The sequence below is a fragment of the Chiloscyllium punctatum genome, chromosome 18, assembly GCF_047496795.1.
Source record: "Chiloscyllium punctatum isolate Juve2018m chromosome 18, sChiPun1.3, whole genome shotgun sequence".
Lineage (NCBI taxonomy): Eukaryota > Metazoa > Chordata > Chondrichthyes > Orectolobiformes > Hemiscylliidae > Chiloscyllium > Chiloscyllium punctatum.
Genome location: NC_092756.1, coordinates 3,994,835 through 4,016,138, shown reverse-complemented (window position 1 = coordinate 4,016,138; position 21,304 = coordinate 3,994,835).

Below are 21,304 nucleotides of genomic sequence, written 5' to 3'. Positions count from 1 at the left end.
TATATGAATCACCCGGAACCCTTTCGATTAGATTTCAACGTGTAACTCACTTCCATGTATATGTGACTGGCATGTTTCAAAAACACCCCAAAACCTTCAATTCTATTCCACTTCGATAAACACGAGGTGCTGCATTTTTGGAAAGCAAATTTGAGCAGGACTTATACACTTAATGTTAAGGTCTGATGGAGAGATACTGAACAAAGTGACTTTCAACTGCAGGTTCGTAGCTCCGTGAAAGGAGAGTGGCAGGTGGATAAGATAATGAAGGTAGCGTTTGTTATGCTTTCTTTTTTTGGTCAGTGTTTTGAGTATAGGCATTGAGAGGTCATGTTGCAGCTGGAGTGGACATGGGTTAGGCCACTGTTGGAATATGGCGTGGAATTGTGGTCTCCTTCCTATCGGAAGGATGTTGTGAAACTTGAAAGGGTTCAGAAAAGATTTCCAAGGAGGTGGCCAGGGTTAGAGGATTTGAGGTACACGGAGAGGTTGAATAGGCTGGGGCTGTTTTCCCTGGAGCATTAGAGGCTGAAGGGTGACTATATCGAGGTTGATAAAATCATGACGGGCATGGATAGGATAAATAGACAAAGTCTTTTCCTTGGGTTGGGGAGTCCAGAACTATAGGGCATAGGTTTCGTGTGAAAGGGGAAAGATATGAAAGAGACCTAAGGGTCAACCTGTTCACTCAGAGGGTGGTACATGAATGGAATGAACTGTCAGAGGAATTGGTGGAGGCTGGTACAATTGCAACATTTAAAATGCAGCTCGATGGGTATACGAACGGGAAGGTTTGGAGGGAGATGGTCAAGTGCTTGAAAAAGAGACTAGAGTAGGTTAGGATAACTGTTCGGCATGGATGGGTTGGACCAAAGTGTCTGTTTCCATGCTGTACATCTCTTCGACTGTATGACTCCGCGATTTTGTGGATAACGACTTGTTATCTGTTATTCTGTATGTAAACCACCCTGACCCACTCGATTAGATTTCAGTCTGTCCCTCACTCCTGGTTTTCTCATATGTTGTGTCTCAACCACCCCAAACCCCTAGATTACATTCCAGTTTGTTCTATCACTCTTGGGTATGTCATGTGCTGTGTATAAACCAACCCTAACCCCTCGATTAGATTCCAGTCTGTAACTCATTCCTGGGTATCTCATATGTTGTATGTAAACGCTAAACCCCTCAATTAGATTCCAGTCTGGAACTCACTCCTGGGGATCTGTTATTGGATCTGTGAAGTGATCCTTGTCGGATGTTAGACAAAGACAACATAAACTAAATGGTCAAATGTTACATTGGGAGCAAGAACACAGAAAGCTGCTGTTTCATTTCTGTTCTGTTACATAACTCCAAGTTTCAGATTGGGGCTGAATTTCTGTCACAATGGGGAAAGTCTCAGAAGTTGTTTACTGTCCTGTATGAATGCATCACCATAACATAAATTCCCTTGTAAGATAGGAAATGGAGACAGCTCCGGGAAGGTGTCTGTATCCCTGTGTGTGTGATTCGGTGTGTCTGTGATTTTGTGTGCATGTTCAATGTTTTATATATTTTCAAACTGTATTGATGTTGCCAGTCTCTCTTGCTTTTCCTTATTTATAAACTCAATGTCATCGTATTGCTGATAAAAAATGGTGGCTGTGGACAAATCTAAAATGTCTGCCTGACTGATTTGTGTCAGGAATACTTACAGCAAGGGAGAGGGGGCAATGTGTCAAAAGCCATTTCCATTCATGGATGCGAGCAGAGATAGGAAATGGAGACAGCTCTTTGAAGGTGGTTAAAATGTAAATCCCAGAACCTGTTTACAGTGAATGCGGAGAGACAATGTGACATTCCAGTAAGGTCTGCCTTACTTTCCAAGCTCCTAATACATGAGAGAAATATATACTATCCAGTCAGAAACCTGCCCTGGTTCAGGAACAAAACCTCCCTGGGTCTGGAAGTGAGGTCTGGGCAGAGAACGCGGTTTTCGTCTGTCACTGAGTTAATGTGGAAATCTGTGCTGCACATGGACATTTCTCCACATTATATTCAGTTTCTATGTGTGGCTGTGTGAGTGATGGAGTGAGTTTAAACTGAGTTTAACTCAGCGTCTCTGCTTAGGGAGTCCCTGTCCTTCAGATATTTGACTGCAACACAGAGAGAGAGGGACAGAGAGAGAAAGAGAGGGAGGGACAGAGAGATAAAGAGGGACACAAAGAGAGCAAGACAGAGAGAGAGAGGGAGACAGAGAGAGGGACACACAGAGAGAGGGACAGAGAGAGAGGGACAGAGAGAGAGAGACATGGAGAGAAAAGGACAGAGACAGAGGGATGGAGACAGAGGGACACACAGAGAGACAGAGGGGAGAGTGAGAGAGGGTCACAGAGAGAGAGAGAGAGAGGGACATAGAGAGAGAGAGACAGAGAAAGAGGGTGGAAACAGAGAGGGAGATGGACAAAGAGAGAGAGAGAGAGAGAGAGAGAGAGAGAGAGAGAGGGACACAGAGAGGGAGACAGGGACGGAGAGAGAGGGGGACAGAGACAGAGACAGACAGAGAGAGAGAGAGGAGGGGACACGGAGAGAGTGACAGAGAGAGAGCTAGGGACAGAGAGAGAGAGACGGACGCAGAGAGAAAGGAGACAGAGAAAGAGGCACAGAGAGAGAGGGACGCAGAGAGAGTGAGGGACACAGAGAGAGTGAGGGACATAGAGAGAGAGAGAGAGAGGACAGATAAACCGAGGACAGAGAGAGAGAGACGCAGAGAGAGAGGGACCAGAGAATGGGACAGAGAGACAGAGAGAGAGAGGGACACAGAGAGATGGATAGAGAGAGAAAGAGAGAGAGGGACACAGAGAGATAGAAAGACATGGACAGAGAGACAGAGGGACAGAGAGAGAGAGGGACACAGAGATAGAGGGACAGAGAGAGAGAGGGACACAGACCGAAAGAGGGACAGAGAAAGAGAGGGAGAAATAAAGAGAGGAACAGAGAGAGAGACATAAAGAGAGAGGGAAACAGTGAGGGAAACGGACAGAGAGAGAGAGACACACAGAGAGAGACGGACAGAGAGGGAGACGGACAAAGAGAGGGAGAGAGGGACCCAGAAAGAGAGAAGGACAGGGACAGAGAGAGAGAGAGGGGGAGAGAGAGAGAGATACAGAGAGAGAGGGACAGAGAGAGGGAATGAGGGACAGAGAGGGAGAAAGGGACAGAGAAAGAGAGGGACAGAGAGAGAGAAATAGAGAGAGAGGGAAACAGAGAGGGAGATGTATACAGAGAGAGAGAGAGACAGAGTGAAAGGGACAGAGAGAGAGAGAGAGAGGGACAGAGAGAGAGGAACAGGGACAGAGAGACAGAGGTACACAGAGAGGGAGAGAGGGACAGAGAGAGAGGGACATGAACAGAGAGAGGGACAGAGGGAGATTGACAGAGAGGGAGACACAGAGAGGGACACAGAAAGAGAGAGAGGGATACAGAGAGAGTGACGGGCAGAGAGAGAGACACACAGACACAGAGAAAGCGGGACAAGGAGAGAGTGACAGAGAGAAAGAGCTAGGGACAGAGACAGAGACGGACAGAGAGAAAGAGAGGGACAGAGAAAGAGACAGACAGGGAGAGAGGGAGAGAGAGAGAGGGGCACACAGAGAGAGAGAGGGACAAGGGATAGAGCGAGAGATCGAGACGATGCACACAGAGAGTGAGGGACACGGAGAGAGAGGGACACGGAGAGAGATGGACACGGAGAGAGAGGGACATGGAGAGAGAGAGGGACAGAGAGAGAGAGGGAAACAGAGAGGGAGACGGACACAGTGGCAGATAGAGAGGGACAGAGAGAGAGGGACAGAGAGGGAGAGGGGCACAGAGAGGGAGATAGGGACAGAGAGAGAGAAAGACAGGGAGAGAGAGGGACACAGAGAGGGAGAGAGGGACACAGAGAGAGAGGGACAGGAACAGCGAGAGGGACAGAGAGAGTTTGAGAGAGAGAGACAGACACAGAGAGGGACAAAGACAGAGAGAGAGGGACACAGAGAGGGACACAGAAAGAGAGAGAGGGATACAGAGAGAGTGACGGGCAGAGAGAGACAGACACACACAGAGAGAAAGCGGGACAAGGAGAGAGTGACAGAGAGAGAGAGCTAGGGACAGAGACAGAGACGGACAAAGAGAAAGAGAGGGACAGAGAAAGAGAAAGACAGAGAGAAAGAGGGACGCAGAGAGGGAGAGAGGGATGCAGAGAGAGAGGGACACAGACAGAGGGAGAGCGACACTGACAGAAGAGGGACGCAGAGAGAGAGGGACAGAGATACCGAGGAACGAGAGAGAGAGAGAGAGAGAGAGAGAGAGGAATAGAGAGAGGAAGAGAGAGTGAGAGACACAGAGAGAGAGGGATACAGAGAGAGAGGGACACAGAGAGAGAAAGGGAAACAGAGATAGAGGGACACGGAGAGAGAGAGCGGGACAGAGAGAGAGAGAGGGACAAAGAGAGAGTGAGGGACAGAGAGAGCGCGGGACACAGAGTGAGTGGGGCACAGAGATGAGAGGGACACAAAGAGAGAGTTGGACACAGGGAGAGAGTTGGACAAAGTGAGAGTGTGGGACACAGAGAGAGTGGAACACAGAGAGGGAGGGCCAGAGAGAGAGTGAGGGACAGAGAGAGGGACACGGAGACAGAGTGACAGAGAAAGAGAGAGGGACTGAGAAAGAGTGAGGGACAGAGAGAGAGACACAGAGAGAGAGAGGAACACAGAGATAGAGGGACACAGAGAGAGGGACAGAGAGAGAGAGAGTGAGGGACAGAGAGCGGGACACAGAGAGAGTGAGAGGGACACAGAGAGAGAGAGGGACAGAGAGACCGAGGGACAGAGAGAGAGAGGGAGATTTTGAGAGAAAGAGAGCGAGGGACACAGAGAGAGGGACAGAGAGAGAGAGAGGGACAGAGAGAGAGGGTCACAGAGAGAGAGGGAGAGATAGAGAGAGTGACGGACAGAGCGAGAGAGACCCACAAAGGGAGAGGGACATGGAGAGAGTGACAGAGAGCGAGAGCTAGGGACAGAGAGAGACGGACACAGAGAGAGGGAGAGAGAAAGAGACACAGAGAGTGTGACGGACAGAGAGAAACACAGAGAGAGAGAGCGAGGGACACGGAGAGAGTGACAGAGAGAGAGCTAGGGACAGAGAGAGAGAGACGGACAGAGAGAGAGAGAGGGACAGAGAAAGAGACACAGAGAGAGAGAGGGACAGAGAGAGAGAGACGGACACAGAGAGAGAGAGAGAGGGACAGAGAGAGAGAGGGGGACAGGAACAACGAGAGGGAGAGAGAGATTCAGAGAGAGACACACAGAGAGAGGGACACAGATAGAGAGAGAGGGACACAGAGAGGGTCACAGCGAGAAAGAGGGACACCGACAGGGGGAGAGGTACACAGAGAGGGACACAGAGAGAAAGAGACACGCAGAGAGAGAGAGGGGGACGCAGAGAGAGGCGGACACAGAGAGAGAGGGACAGAGAGACCGAGGGACAAGAGAGAGAGAGAGAGAGAGAGAGATGAATAGAGAGAGAAAGAAGAGTGAGAGACACACAGAGAGAGGGACACAGAGAGAGGGGGACACAGAGAGAGAAAGGGACAGAGAGAGAGAGGGACATGGAGAGTTAGAGGTGCAGAGAGAGAGGTATTCAGAGAGAGAGGGACACGGAGAGAGAGAGAGGGACAGAGAGAGTGAGAGGGACAGAGAGAGAGAGGGACATGGAGAGTTAGAGGTACAGAGAGAGAGAGGTACACAGAGAGAGAGGGACACGGAGAGAGAGAGAGGGACAGAGAGAGTGAGAGGGACAGAGAGAGAGAGGGACAGAGAGAGCGCGGGACACAGAGAGAGAGTGGGACACAGAGATGAGAGGGACACAAAGAGAGAGTTGTACACAGGGAGAGAGTTGGACACAGGGAGAGTGTGGGACACAGAGAGAGTGGAACAGAGAGAGAGAGGGCCAGAGAGAGAGTGAGGGACAGAGAGGGGGACACGGAGAGAGAGGGACACAGAGACAGAGAGGGACAGAGAAAGAGTGAGGGACAGAAAGGGGAACACAGCGAGAGAGAGGGACACACAGAGAGAGGGACACAGAGAGAGGGACAGAAAGAGAGAGTGAGGGACAGAGAGCGGGACAGAGAGAGAGAGAGAGAGACAGAGAGAGAGATGGAAGAGAGACCGAAGGACGGAGAGAGAGAGAGAGAGATAGTGAGAGAAAAAGAGCGAGGGACAGAGAGAGAGAGAGAGAGAGAGAGAGAGAGAGGGGCAGAGAGAGAGAGGGACACAGAGAGAGTGAGGGACAGAGAGAGAGGTACACAGAAAGAGTGAGAGACACAGAGAGAGAGAGGGACATGGAGAGTGTGACAGAGAGAGAGAGCTAGGGACAGAGAGAGAGACGGAAACAGAGAGAGAGAGAGCGACAGAGAAAGAGACACAGAGAGTGTGACGGACAGAGAGAGACACAGAGAGAGAGGGGGACACGGAGAGAGTGGCAGAGAGAGAGAGCTAGGGACAGAGAGAGAGACGGACACAGAGAGAGAGAGGGACAGAGAAATAGACACACAGAGAGAGGGACAGAGAGCGAGGGACACAGAGAGAGGGACAGAGAGAGAGAGGGACAGAGAGAGAGAGGTACAGAGTGAGAGACACAGAGAGAGTGACGGACAGAGCGAGAGAAACACAGAGAGAGAGAGGGACATGGAGTGAGTGACAGAGAGAGAGAGACCTCGGGACAGAGAGAGAGACGGACACAGAGAGAGAGAGAGAGGGACAGAGAAAGAGACACAGAGAGTGTGACGGACAGAGAGAGATAGAGAGAGAGAGAGAGAGGGACACGGAGAGAGTGAAAGAGAGAGAGAGCTCGGGACAGAGAGAGAAACGGACAGAGAGAGAGAGGGAGAGGGACAGAGAAAGAGACACAGAGAGTGTGACGGACAGAGAGAGACAGAGAGAGAGAGAGAGAGGGGCACGGAGAGAGTGAAAGAGAGAGAGAGCTAGGGACAGAGAGAGAGACGGACAGAGAGAGAGTGAGGGACAGAGAGAGCGCGGGACATAGCGGGAGAGTGGGACACAGGGAGAGAGTTGGGCACAGGGAGAGTGTGAGAGACAGAGAGAGAGTGGAACAGAGAAAGAGAGGGCCAGAGAGAGAGTGAGGGACAGAGAGAGGGACACGGAGAGAGAGGGACACAAAGAGAGAGTGGGACCGAGAAAGAGTGAGGGACAGAGAGAGGGACAGAGAGAGATTGAGGGAGCGACACACACAGAAAGGGACACAGACAGAGAGAGAGGGACACAGAGAGGGACACAGAGAGAAAGAGGAACGCAGAGAGAGAGAGAGGGATGCAGAGAGAGAGAGGGACACAGAGAGAGAGAGAGAGGGACAGAGAGACCGAGGGACAAGAGAGAGAGAGAGAGAGAGAGAGAGAGAGAGAGAGAGATGAATAGAGAGAAAGAGTGAGTGAGAGACATATAGAGAGAGGGACACAGACAGAGAGGGACACAGAGAGAGAAAGGGACACAGAGAGAGAGGGACACGGAGAGATAGAAGTACAGAGAGAGAGGTACACAGAGAGAGAGGGACACGGAGAGAGAGAGGGACAGAGAGAGTGACAGAGAGGGAGTGAGGGACAGAGAGAGCGCGGGACACAGAGAGAGAGTGGGACACAGAGATGAGAGGGACACAAAGAGAGAGTTGGACACGGAGAGAGTTGGACACAGGGAGAGTGTGGGACACAGAGAGAGAGTGGAACAGAGAGAGAGAGGGACCGAGAGAGAGAGTGAGGGACAGAGAGCAGGACACAGAGAGAGAGAGGGACAGAGAGACAGATGGACAGAGAGACCGAGGGACAGAGAGAGAGAGAGAGAGAAAGAGAGAGAGATAGCGAGAGAAAGAGAGCGAGGGACACAGAGAGAGGGACAGAGAGAGAGAGAGGGACAGAGAGAGAGGTACACGGACAGAGCGAGAGAAACACAGAGAGAGAGAGGGACATGGAGTGAGTGACAGAGAGAGAGAGAGCTCGGGACAGAGAGAGAGACGGACACAGAGAGAGAGGGAGAGGGACAGAGAAAGAGACACAGAGAGTGTGACGGACAGAGAGATAGAGAGAGAGAGAGAGGGACACGGAGAGAGTGAAAGAGAGAGAGAGCTAGGGACAGAGAGAGAGACGGACACAGAGAGAGAAAGGGACTCAGAGATGAGGGGGACACAAAGAGAGAGTTGGACACGGAGAGAGTTGGACACAGGGAGAGTGTGGGACACGGAGAGAGAGTGGAACAGAGTGAGAGAGGGACCGAGAGAGAGAGTTAGGGACAGAGAGCAGGACACAGAGAGAGAGAGGGACAGAGAGAGAGATGGACAGAGAGACCGAGGGACATATATATAGAGAGAGAGAGAGAGAGAGAGAGAGAGAAAGAGAGAGAGATAGTGAGAGAAAGAGAGCGAGGGACACAGAGAGAGGGACAGAGAGAGAGAGGGACAGAGAGAGAGAGGTACACAGAGAGAGTGAGAGACACAGAGAGAGTGACGGACAGAGCGAGAGAAACACACAGAGAGAGAGGGACATGGAGTGAGTGACAGAGAGAGAGAGAGCTCGGGACAGAGAGAGAGAGACGGACACACAGAGAGAGAGAGAGGGACAGAGAAAGAGACACAGAGAGTGTGACGGACAGAGAGAGATAGAGAGAGAGAGAGAGAGAGAGAGAGAGAGAGGGACACGGAGAGAGTGAAAGAGAGAGAGAGCTCGGGACAGAGAGAGAGACGGACACAGAGAGAGAGGGAGAGGGACAGAGAAAGAGACACAGAGAGTGTGACGGACAGAGAGAGACAGAGAGAGAGAGAGGGACACGGAGAGAGTGAAAGAGAGAGAGAGCTAGGGACAGAGAGAGAGACGGACAGAGAGAGAGAGAGGGACAGAGAAAGAGACACAATGAGAGAGAGGGACAAGGAGAGAGGGACACAGAGAGAGTGGGACACAGAGAGAGAGGGACACGGTGAGAGTGACAGAGGGAGAGCTAGGGACAGAGAGAGAGACGGACTCAGAGAGAAAGAGGGACAGAGAGAGAGGCGGACAGGGAAAGAGAGAGATCGAGAGAGAAAGGGATACACAGAGAGAGAGAGAGAGGGACAGGGACAGAGGGACATCGACAAAGAGGGGGGCAGAGAGAGAGAGAGGGAAACGGAGAGAGCGAGGGACACGGAGAGAGAGAGTCACACAGAGAGATAGGGAGACAGAGAGAATGAGAGACAGAGAGAGCAGGACGTGGAAAGAGAGAGGGAAGCAGAGAGAGTTAGGGACACAGAGAGAGCGTGGGTCACAGAGAAAGAAGGACGGAGAGAGAGAAAGGGACAGAGAGATAGTGAGCGACACAGAGAGAGGGTGGGACAGACAGAGAGAGGGGAGAGAGAGTGTGAGAGAGCACCAGAGAGAGAGAGAGGGACAGACGGAGAGACAGCAGGAGAGAGAAACAGAGAGAAAGAGAAACAGAGAGAAATGACACAGCGAGAGAGAAGGGCAGAGAGAGAGAGACAAGGAGAGAGTGGGACACAGAGAGAGTGTGGGACAGAGAGAGAGGGACAGAGAGAGAGAGGGACATACGGTGAGACAGAGAGAGAGAAACAGAGAGAAAGAGAAACAGAGAGAAAGGGACACAGAGAGATAGAAGGGCAGAGAGAGAGAGGGAGAGAGTGGGACACAGAGAGAGTGAGGGACACAGAGAAAGTGTGGGAAACAGAGAGAGAGGGACAGAGAGAGAGGGAATGTGTGTGTGAGAGAGAGAATGCGTGTGTGTGAGAGAGAGAATGCGTGTGTCTGAGAGAGAGAATGCGTGTGTGAGAGAGAGAATGAGTGTGTGAGAGAGCGAATGAGTGTGTGTGAGAGAGAATGTGTGTGTGAGAGAGAGAATGCATGTGTGAGAAAGAATGCATGTGTGTGAGAGAGAATGAGTGTGCGTGAGAGAGAGAATGCGTGTGTGAGCGAGAGAATGCGTGCGTGTGAGAGAGAGAATTTGTGCGTGTGAGAGAGAGAATGCGTGTGTGCATGAGAGAGAGAATGCGTGTGTGTGTGAGAGAGAATGCCTGTGTCCGTGAGAGAGAGAGAATGTGTGTGCGAGAGAGAGAGAGAATGCGTGACTGAGAGAATGCGTGCGTGTGAGAGAGAGAATGCGTGCGTGTAAAGAGAATGCGTGTGTGCGAGAGAGAGAATGAGTGTGTACATGAGAGAGAGAATGCATGTGTGATAGAGAATACCTGTGTGTGTGTGAGCGAGAATGCGTGTGTGAGTGACAGAGAGAATGCGTGTGGAGAGAGAGAGCATGCATGTGCGAGAGAGAGAATGTGTGTGTGTGTGAGAGAGAGAAAGAATTCGTATGTGTGAGACAATGCCTGTGTGCGAGAGTGCACGCATGAGAGAGAAAGTGAGCGTGTGTGAGATATGATGTGCTCATGTATGAGAGTGTGTGTGAGTTCGAGAAAGTGAGTGTGAGACTGAGAGAGAGAGGAAGTGTGTGTTTATGTGAAAGAGTGAGTGCATGTGAGTGCGTGTGCATGTGAGAGAGTGTGTGTACAAGTGAACGAGAGTGAGTGCACACGTGAGAGAGAAGGGATGTGTGAGAGACTTTGCAAGTGTGTGTGAGAGAGACAGAGTTTTGGAGACAGAGAGTGTGTGTGAAAGTCAGCATACATGAGATGGTGAATGGGAGTGTTTGGGGTGTGTGTATCAGAAAGTGTGTATGAGAGTGTGTGTAAGAGTGTGTGCAACTGAGAGTATGAGGAATCGAGTGTGTGAGAGAGTGTGTAGAGAGAGAGAGAATGAGTTAGTGAAAGTGTGTGTATGTCAGAGAGACAGAGAGAGTGTGCGCGTGTGTATGTTTGTGTGTGAGTGTGAGAGAGAGATTGTGAGAGTGCGTGTGAAAATGTTTGACCGTGCATTTGTGAGTGACTGCGTGTGTGTGTGTGTGTGCATGTCAGTGTCGATGGTCTGCAAGTGTGTGAAAGGGCATGTGTGTGAAGGACTGAATGTGATATGTTAGGGAGTGTGTGTGTGTACACTTGTGAGAGTGTGAGTAAATGAGAGTGAGGGACAGTGTATGGTTTGTGGATCATTACTAGGACAGGGATATAAACACGTTGTTTATACACAGTTACATTATGGAGGGACAGAACTGACATGGAAACTGGGCACTCCGATGGAAACACAAACACGGTCTCACTCTCCCTCACACACACACACACACCCACACACAAACACACACACACACAAACACACAGAGGCATGCTCGCAATCTCACACACACAGAGGCATGATCTCAGTCTCTCTCTCACTCTCTGTCTCACACACACACAGAGGCATGGTCTCACACTCTCTCTCACACACAGAAGCATGGTCTCACTCTATCTCTCTCACTCTCTCTCTCTCAAAAACACACAGAGGTATGGTCTCACTCTCTCTCACACACACACATGCACACACACATACACACACACAAACACATACACAGAGGCATGGTCTCACTCCATCTCACTCTCTCTCTCTCACACACACACAAACACACATAGACACACAGAGGCATGGTTTCAATCTCTCTCTCTCTCGCACAAACACACAGAGGCATGGTCTCACTCTCTCTCTCTCACACACACACACAAACACACACAGAGGCATGGTCTCACTTTCTCTCTCACACATATAGAGGCATGGTCTCATTCTCTCACACACGCACACAGAATGGTCTCATTTGCCCTCTCACACAGAGACATTTCTGTGATGATTCTTGAGGTCAGACCCTCACTGACTCTCGCCCCCCGACTAAATCTGAGCACAGTACCCATGTCCTGTGTTGGGGTGTGTCTCTGTGTGTGTTGGTGCCCGTGTGTGTGTCTGTGTGTGTGGGTGTCTGTGTGTGTGTCTGTGTGTGTCGATGTGTGTGTGTGTCTGTGTGTGCGTGTCAGTGTGTGTCTGTGTATGTGTCTGTGTGTGTGTCGGGGTGTGTGTCTCTGTGTGTGTGTGTTGGTGTGTGTCTCTCTGTGTGTGTATGGGGGGGTGAAGGCATAGAAGCAGTGAGGGTTAAATGTGGGTGTTGAGGGGCAGCACATGATCTATGATTTAAGTTCCCAATCTCTGCCAATAATTTTGAGAAAGGGAAAGGAAATAAAAGACTCGAATCAAGTTAGAAATGGCTGGATGTAGAGCAGGGCAGAGAGAGACAGAAAGAGCGAGAGACACACACAGGGACAGAAAGAGAGAGACAGAGACACAGAGAAGAGAGAGACACAGGGACAGAGAGCAAAGACAGACAGAGAGAGAGACAGAGATTGTGACACAAAGGGACAGAGAGAAAGAGAGAGACACACACACACAGGAACAGAGAGACAGAGAGAGAGGGACAGAGACAGAGAGAAAGAGAGTGACAGAGACACACACACACAGAAACAGACAGACAGGGACAGAGACAGAGATTAATTCTGGGAATCACACATACAGCAGGAAAATCCCAAGAAAACCTCAGCAAATATCCCCCTCTCCAGTCCCAGCCCTGTGTGTGTGTGTGTGTGTGTGTGTGTGTGTGTGTGTGTGTGTGTGTGTGTGTGTGTCTCAGGAAGCCTACCAACGGTCAGGCTCTGAGACGCTAGTGTAGGAGTAATCTTTAATATTTTCAAACTGCACTGCCACAACGAATAAGGCTTCAATAAAAAAAAGACAATTGTAGCAACTGGGAAAGATGACACTTTGTTGCCCCAGAATGAGCATCTCAGTGGGCAGCAAGATCCCACAAGGCTCCTGTCCTGGGAATTAGCATGTCAATCAGACAGAGCCGCTACCCAGGGAGCAGACTGACAGACGATGCAACGTGTCAGAGAGGGCAGGGGTGGGCTGCACTAACCCCTCAACCCCTCGGCCAGAATACATGTGCACAAGGAATTGGTCAGATTCATTCTCATATCCTGTTCTCTCTCTGTATGGAGAGTCAGCAGTCCTCCCTCCCTGAGTGAGACTGTGTGTGTGTGTTTGTATGTGTGTGTGTGTGTGTGTGTGTGTGTGTGTGTGTGTTTAATAAGGTTTCCAGTCTCTGGTTAATTGTTTTCTTATGATTTCTTTGTATTTTGATTTTGCTGTGAGATTATGAAATGCATTGGGAATGGGGGAAGGGAGTGGTGGTATTGTGTTTAAATTGGGACCTTGCTGTGTAATTTTCCATCACACTGCTCTCGCTACCCCGGCCCCCACCAACCCATGTCTTCTTTCTTTTAGCCCGAGGAACTTTTGTTGGGAAAGCAGGAAAGCGAAGATCCAAAATGCCTGGGGGCCAGGAAAGCCTTGGACAAGAACAACCTCCAGATGGTGGGGAGCACAGGCCTGAGGCCTGTTGGCCAGGCTGCAGCCCGTGGGGCCCAGGTGAGTGGGGTTCTGTTTCTTCCCCCGAGGTTTCTTCTCCTCTGGGGGATTGGGTGGGAGTGGGAGCCTGGTTTGTCGGGGCCTCTGGTTAACTGGGAACCTATCAGATCACGGGTTTGAAACCTGGGGTTAAAGTCACCGGGGCATCGGTGACACAAACAGGGGAAACCCCCAGGATCTGGGAGATGGGACTCCCTCAGGAGGGAACTCTAACCCAAAATATCTGACCCTCTGGAAAGAATTGTCACACTATCAGAGGAAAGTGGGTCATAGAGAGGGCAGGATGATCGAATTGGACATGGAGAGAAAGAGAGTGAGAGAAAGAAATGGAAAATGGTGAGAGCAAGAGAAACAGGATGGGGGGGGGCAGTGTGAGATTGTCCCATAGCTGCAAATTTTGATTCTGGGATGACAGGAATTAACTAAACTGGAAAGAAAAACTATCAGATTATCGAGCTTCTGCAGCACTGTCACTTGTGGGATCTTGCTGTGCGTCAATTGCCCTAATGCCATCGTTGCAGGTAGTGAGTGGTTTTAATCAGCTAACCCGTCATTTCAAAAACTTTTCAACATGAAAACTCAACTCATCACCTGACGTGTTTGTGTTTGGATATTGCTGAGAAATTGTCTGTCTCACTGAGAGGGGAAAAGCTGGGATCTTGAAGTCCTGAGGCCTGTCTGTCAGGCTGCAGCCTGTTGGGCCCAGGTGAGTTTTGTCTGTGTATTACCCCGAGGTTTAATCTCCTCTCTCTGGGGAGGGGGGCTGGCTTTTACCAGGACCTCTGCTTAACCGGGTCTTGTTGTCTTGCGGCCTTGTCGTTTTTGAACAGGTTTGAAGCCTGGGGCTAAGGTAACTGGGGCCTTGGGATTGGACACAAATACGTCAACTCTTAACCAACATCAGCCACGATGTGTGTGGGGTTAGATTGCTGCTTGTGGAATCTTGTTGTGCATACGTGTTAATTAATGTTTCTAGCCTCTGGTCAACTGCTCTGCGGTGATGTCTGTGTATTTCAATGTCGCTGTGATGGTCAGCAATTCATTCATCCTGCAATAATTAAACTGAATCAGGGTCACGTGGGAGATTGGGGGAGGCAGAGAGCTGCGGGATCTTGCTGTGCTTTTGGTGCCACTTTTGTATTTTATTTCAAATTGATTTGTTTTTATTTCTCAGTGTGTTTCCCCATCCCCCCCCCCCCCGCCCCCCCCGGTCCCCTTTACCCTGGGGGTGAGGAGGAGATTGGAACCAGGAGTTGAAGCTCGGGACGACGCAGAGAATTAAATCGCTTATGCCGTGAGGAATCATCAGACACACAGAGAGAGGAAATAATCAGAAACTGTACTGTCTCCTTGTCGTTCATTTACGCACACACGCACGAGGAAAGAAATAGTGGGGTTCAGGCTGTCTCTGGGATTTTTACCACAATGGGGTGTGTTCCGGTCTGGACTGGGGGAAAAAAATGGAGGGGGAGCTGCTGCACAGTCTGATCACACAGGTGTCACTGCCTCCCTCTCTCACCCCAGCTCCAGGGACAGAGGGAGGGTTGGAGGGAGAATGGGGGTGTGAAGGGGGTGGGAGAGACAGACAGGCAGACAGACAGACAGAGAGAAGTGAAAGAGAGTGCTGACTGTCCCGTTGGAAGGTTGATTGGTTTAAAATGGATTTGAGGCCAGGGGTTAAAGGAACGGAGGCCTTGGGAATGTGACACAAACTGGTTCCCCCACCAGGGTCTGGAAGGAAGGACTGCCGTGCGAGGGAATTAATACCTTAACAAGAGAAACTCTCTCCAAAGCCAGATTCCAATGTCAGAATCATATGCTTAGGTCGGGGGATAAAATGTGAGGGATCTGAGAGACAGAGAGAAAGATCTTCGTGATGGAGACAGCGAGAAGGGGGAACACAGAAGAAGACATTTCAGCGATAGAGGGAGAGAGGGGAGGAACAGAGACATCTTGGAGATGGCGGGAATAAGAGGGGGAACAGAAAGAGGGAGGGAAGAGAGATCAGAGATGGAGACAGCGAGAACAGAGAGAGAGAGAGGGAGAGATCTCAGATGGAGAGAGCACAAGACGGTGATCAGAGAGTGCAGGGCTCAGAGAAGAAAGGGGGAAATATTTGGAATTTGTTCAACAGGAGGATTGCTCCCTCTTGTCCAGGAGATAGAATCAAACCCTTTACCAGCATCAAGGACACACACCATCTGTCTGTGGTTACACTGCTGCTCGTGGGATCTTGCTGTGTGTGTTTCAAGCAAGCATTTGGTTAAAAGTTCAACGGTGATCTTTATATTTCGATGATGGAGATGCCAGTGTTGGACTTGGACAACACCAGGTTATAGTGTAACAGGATTCTCCGAAACCTAGTGTAGTGTTAGGTTTAACGTTATATATCGATATATATAGAGAGACACAGAGGGGAGGAGGGGTTTATGAGATTTTGGGGGCGTTTATGTGAGGGTCCTGCTGTATTTGGATGGAGAAAGAATGCTGCCTTAAAAGAGATTCTTTTTAATTTGTCATTTGGGGGGTAAATCGAAGGGGGGATGTCGGGGGGGGGGGGAGAAAGTCGAGGAGGGAGAAAGTCGAGGGGGGAGAAATTCGAGGGGCGGTGATAGGTCGAGGGGGGAGACAGGAGGGAGAGAAAGTCAGGGGGAGAAAGTCGAGGGGGGGGGAAGTCGGGGGTATGTCGATGGTGTGTGTTTTTCAGAGTGGAGTACTGTGGCGAGTGGAAGGATCGGTGCTGGGCCCTCTACTTTTTGTCATTTTCATAAATGATTTGGATGCGAGCAGAAGAGGTACAGTTAGTAAGTTTGCAGATGACACCAAAATTGCAGGTGTAGTGGACAGCGAAGAGGGTTTCCTCAGATTACAACTGGATCTGGACCAGATGGGCCAATGGGCTGAGAAGTGGCAGATGGAGTTTCATTCAGATAAATGCGAGGTGCTGCATTTTGGGAAAGCAAACCTTAGCAGGACTTCTACATTTAATGGTAAGGTCCTAGGGTGTGTTGCTGAACAAAGGGACCTTGGAGTGCAGGTTCATAGCTCCTTGAAAGTGGAGTTGCTGGTAGATAGGATAGTGAAGAAGGCATATTGTATGCTTTCCTTTATTGGTCAGAGAACCGAGTACAGGAGTTGGGAGGTCATGTTGCGGCTGTACAGGACATGGGTTAGGTAATTCTTGGAATATTTCATGCAATTCTGGTCCCCTTCCTATAAGAAAGACGTTGTGAATCTTGAAAGGGTTCAGAAAAGATTTGCAAGAAGGTTGCCAGGGTTAGAAGATTTGAGTCACAGGGAGAGGGTGAATAGGCTGGGGCTCTTTTCTCTCGAGCATCAGAGGCTGAGGGGTGACCTTATCGAGGTTTATAAAATCATGTGGGGCATGGATAGGATAAATAGTCAAAATCTTTTCCTCGATGTCGGGGAGTCCAGAACTAAAGGGCATAGGTTTAGTTTGAGAGTGGAAAGATATGAAAAAGATACCTAAGGGACAACGTTTTCACACAGAAGGTGGTACGTGTATGGAGTGAGCTGCCAGTCGTGGAGGCTGGTACAATTGCAACATTTAAGAGGCATTTGGATGGGTATATGAATACAAAGGTTCTGGAGGGACATGGGCCAGGTGCTGGCAGGTTTTACTAGATTGGGTTTGGATATCTGGTCGGCATGGACAGGTTGGACTGAAGGGTCTGTTTCCATGCTTGACATCTCTCTGATTCTATGATTCTATAACTCACACCGGGCTACCTGTTATTCTGTATATATACAACCCTGAAACCCTCAATTAGTTTCCAGTCTGTAACTCACTCCGGGGTTTTCTTTATACTGCACATAATCATCCCAAAACCCCTTGATAAAATTCCAATTTGTCACTGACTTCCAGTTTTAAGGGGCTCTGCACATTAGTCACCTCAATCCTTTGATTAGTTTCCAGTCTGTACCATACTCCTGGGTATCTGTTAGTCTGTATATTAACCATCCAATCCAAACCTTGCTAAAATTGCCCACAGTGGTCAGTGATGTGTAGGTGAGTTGCATTAGTCAGGGGTAAATCTGGGGAAATGGGTCTGGATGGGTTATTCTTCTGAGGGTCAGTGTAATCTTGTTGGGCTGAAGTCTTGTTTCCCCACTGTCGGGATGATATGAATCACCCGGAACCCTCTCGATTAGATTCCAACGTGTAACTCACTTCCATGTATGTGTGACTGGCATGTTTCAAAAACACCCCAAAATCTTCAATTCAATTCCACATAGATAAACACGAGGTGCTGCATTTTGGGAAAGCAAACTTGAGCAGGATTCATACACTTAACGGTCACGTCCGAGGGAGAGTTGCTGAACAAAGAGACTTTGAAGTGCAGGTTCGTAGCTCCGTGAGAGTAGAGTGGCAGGTGGATAAGATAATGAAGGCAGCGTTTTTTATGCTTTCCTTTATTGGTCAGAGTTTTGAGTATATTCATTGAGAGGCCATGTTGCAACTTGACTGGACATGGGTTTGGCCACTAATGGAATATGGCGTGGAATTCTGGTCTCCTTACTATCGGAAGGATGTTGTGAAACTTGAAAGGGTTCAGAAAAGATTTCCAAGGAGGTTGCCAGGGTTAGAGGATTTGAGATACAGGGAGAGGCTGAATATGCTGGGGCTGTTTTCCCTGGACCATCAGAGGCTGACGGGGTTACTTTATCGAGGTTTCTAAAATCATGACGGGCCTGGATAGGATAAATAGACGAAGTCTTTTCCTTGGTGTAGGGGAGTCCAGAACTAGAGGGCATAGATTTAGTGTGAGAGGGGAAAGATATGAAAAATACCTTAGGGGCAACTTGTTCACTCAGAGGGTGGTACATGAATGGAATGGACTATCAGAGGAAGTGGTGGAGGCTGGTATAATTGCAACATTTTAAATGAAGCTCGATGGGTATATGAATGGGAAAGTTTTGGAGGGAGATGGGCCAAGTACTTGAAAAAGAGACTCGAGTAGGTTAAGATATCTGGTCGGCATAGACGCGTTGGACCAAAGGGTCCGTTTCCATGCTGTACATCTCCATGACTGTATGACTCTGCGATTTTGTGACTCACGACTTGTTATCTGTTATTCTGTAATTAAACCACCCTGAACCCCTTGATTACATTCCAATCTGTAACTCACTCTGGGCTATCTGTTATTCTGGAAATAAACCATCCTGAACCCATCGATTAGATTCCAATCTGTAACTCACTATGGGGTATCTGTTATTCTGTATATAACCCACCCGGAACCCCTCGATTCGATTCCAGGCTGTAACTCACTCCGGGATATCTGTTATTCTGTATATAACCAACCCTGAACCCCTAGATTCGATTCCAGGCTGTAACTCACTCCGTGCTATCTGTTGTTCTGTATATAACCCACCCTGAACCCCGCGATTGGATTCTAGGCTGTTACTCACTCTGTGCTATCTGTTATTCTGTATGTAAACCACCCTGAACCCCGCGATTCAATACAGGCTGTACCTCACTCCAGGCTATCTGTTATTCTGTATATAACCCACCCTGAACCCCGCGATTAGATTCCAGGCTGTAACTTCCTTTCAGGGTTTGAAAGGGAAGCCTGGCACTTATAGGGAATACTGGCTGACAAAAGAAATTGAGGATTTGGTTCAGAAAAAGATGGAAGCAATGTCAGGTAAAGACAGGATAGATCGAATGAATCCTAAGAAGAGTAGAAAGGAAGTTGGATTATACTTAAGAGGGAAATTGGGTGGGCAAAACGCAGACATGAGATAGCTTTGGCAAATAGAATTAAGGAGAATCCAAAGTGTTTTTACAAATATATTAAGGGCAAAGGGTAACTAGAGAGAGAATAGGGCCCCCTAAGATTATCAAGGCGGCCTTTGTGTGTAGCCACAGAAAATGGGGGAGATATTAAGTTAATATTTTGCAGCAGTATTTACTGTGGAAAATGATATGGAAGATATAGACTGTACGGACATAGCTGGTGACATCTTGCAAAATGTCCAGATATACAGAGGAGGAAGCGCTGGATGTCTTGAAATGGTTAAAGGTGGATAAATCCCCAGGACCAGATCAGGTGCACCCGAGAACTTTGTGGGAAGCTCGAGAAGTGATTGCTGGGCCGCTTGCTGAGATATTTGTATCATCAATAGTCACAGGTGAGATGCCGGAAGATTGGAGTTTGGCAAACGTGGTGCCACTGTATGAGAAGGGTGGTAAAAACAAGCCAGGTATCTATAGAGCGGTGAGCCTGACTTCGGCGGTGGACAATTTGTTGGAGGGAATCCTGGGGGACAGGATGTACATGAATTTGGAAAGGCAGGGACTGATTCGGGATAGTCAACATGGCTTTGTGCGTGGGAAATTATGTCTCACAAACTTTATTGAGTTTTTTGAAGAAGTAACAAAGAAGATTGATGAGGGCAGAGCAGTGGATGTGATCCATATCGACTTCAGTAAAGCGTTCAATAAGGTTCCCCATGGGAGACTGATTAGCAAGGTTAGATCTCATGGAATACCGGGAGAAGTAGCCATTTTGGATACAGAACTGGCTCAAAGGTAGAAGAGAGAGGGTGGTGGTGGAGGGTTGCGTTTCAGATTGGAGGCCTGAGACCAGTGGAATGCCACAAGGATCGTTGATGGGCCCTCTACTTTTTGTCATTTACATAAATGATTTGGATGTGAGTAGAAGAGGTACAGTTAGTCAGTTTGCAGATGACACCAAAATTGCAGGTGTAGTGGACAGCGAAGAGGGTTTCCTCAGATTACAACTGGATCTGGACCAGATGTGCCAATGGGATGAGAAGTGTCAGATGGAGTTTCATTCAGATAAATGCATGGTGCTGCATTATGCGAAAGCAAATCTTAGCAGGACTTCTACATTTAATTGTTAAGTCCTAGCGTGTGTTGCTGAACAAAGAGACCTTGGAGTGCAGGTTCATAGCTCCTTGAAAGTGGAGTTGCAGGTAGATAGGATAGTGAAGAAGGCATTTTGTATGCTTGCCTTTATTGGTCAGAGTACTGAATACAGGAGATGGGAGGTCATGTTGCGGCTGTACAGGACATGGGTTAGGTCACTCTTGGAATATTGCGTGCAGTTCTGGTCCACTTCCTATCGTAAAGATGTTGTGAAACTTGAACGGGTTCAAAAAAGACTAACAAGGAGTTTGCCAGGGTTAGAGGATTTGAGCTACAGGGAGAGGCTGAATAGGCTGGGGCTGATTTCCCTGGAGCATCAGAGGCTGAGGGGTCACGTTATCGAGGTTTATAAAATCATGAGGGGCATGGATAGGATAAATAGACAAAGTCTTTTCCCTGAGTTGGGGGAGTCCAGAACTAGAGGCTGGTACAATTGCAACATTTAAAATGCAGCTCGATGGGTATATGAAAGGGAAATTTTGGAGGGGAATGAGCCAAATGCTTGAAAAAGTGACTAGAGTAGGTTAGGATATCTGGTCGGCATGGTCGGGTTGGACCAAAGGGTCTGTTTCCATGCTCTACCTTGTGAATAATTCATGATTTATTCTCCATCACTAACTGGGAATTGAGTTCCAGTAACACACAATCATTTGAAAGGGTTACAAATCATCATCATCTTACTGAGATATTCTTCAATTTTACATCCATTCTCTCACAAAAACTGAAATATTATTTTAGGATTAAATTTCAAAACATGGTTCGGATTTAAGCAGATCACGTCTCATTTCCCCAAAGCCCATCTTTTCCATGACCAGCCTGGTCAAAATTTCCTCCCAAGTTCCATGTTCCTCAAGGGAATCAGTTGTGTGAATCTTCTCTGGTTGGTTTTAATGCCATTATTCCCACAGCTCTCTCGATGTGGTCTTACTGTTACCTTGCAAAACAGCCGAGAAACCTCCTTACTGCTGTATGCATTTTGTTGCTGACATTTA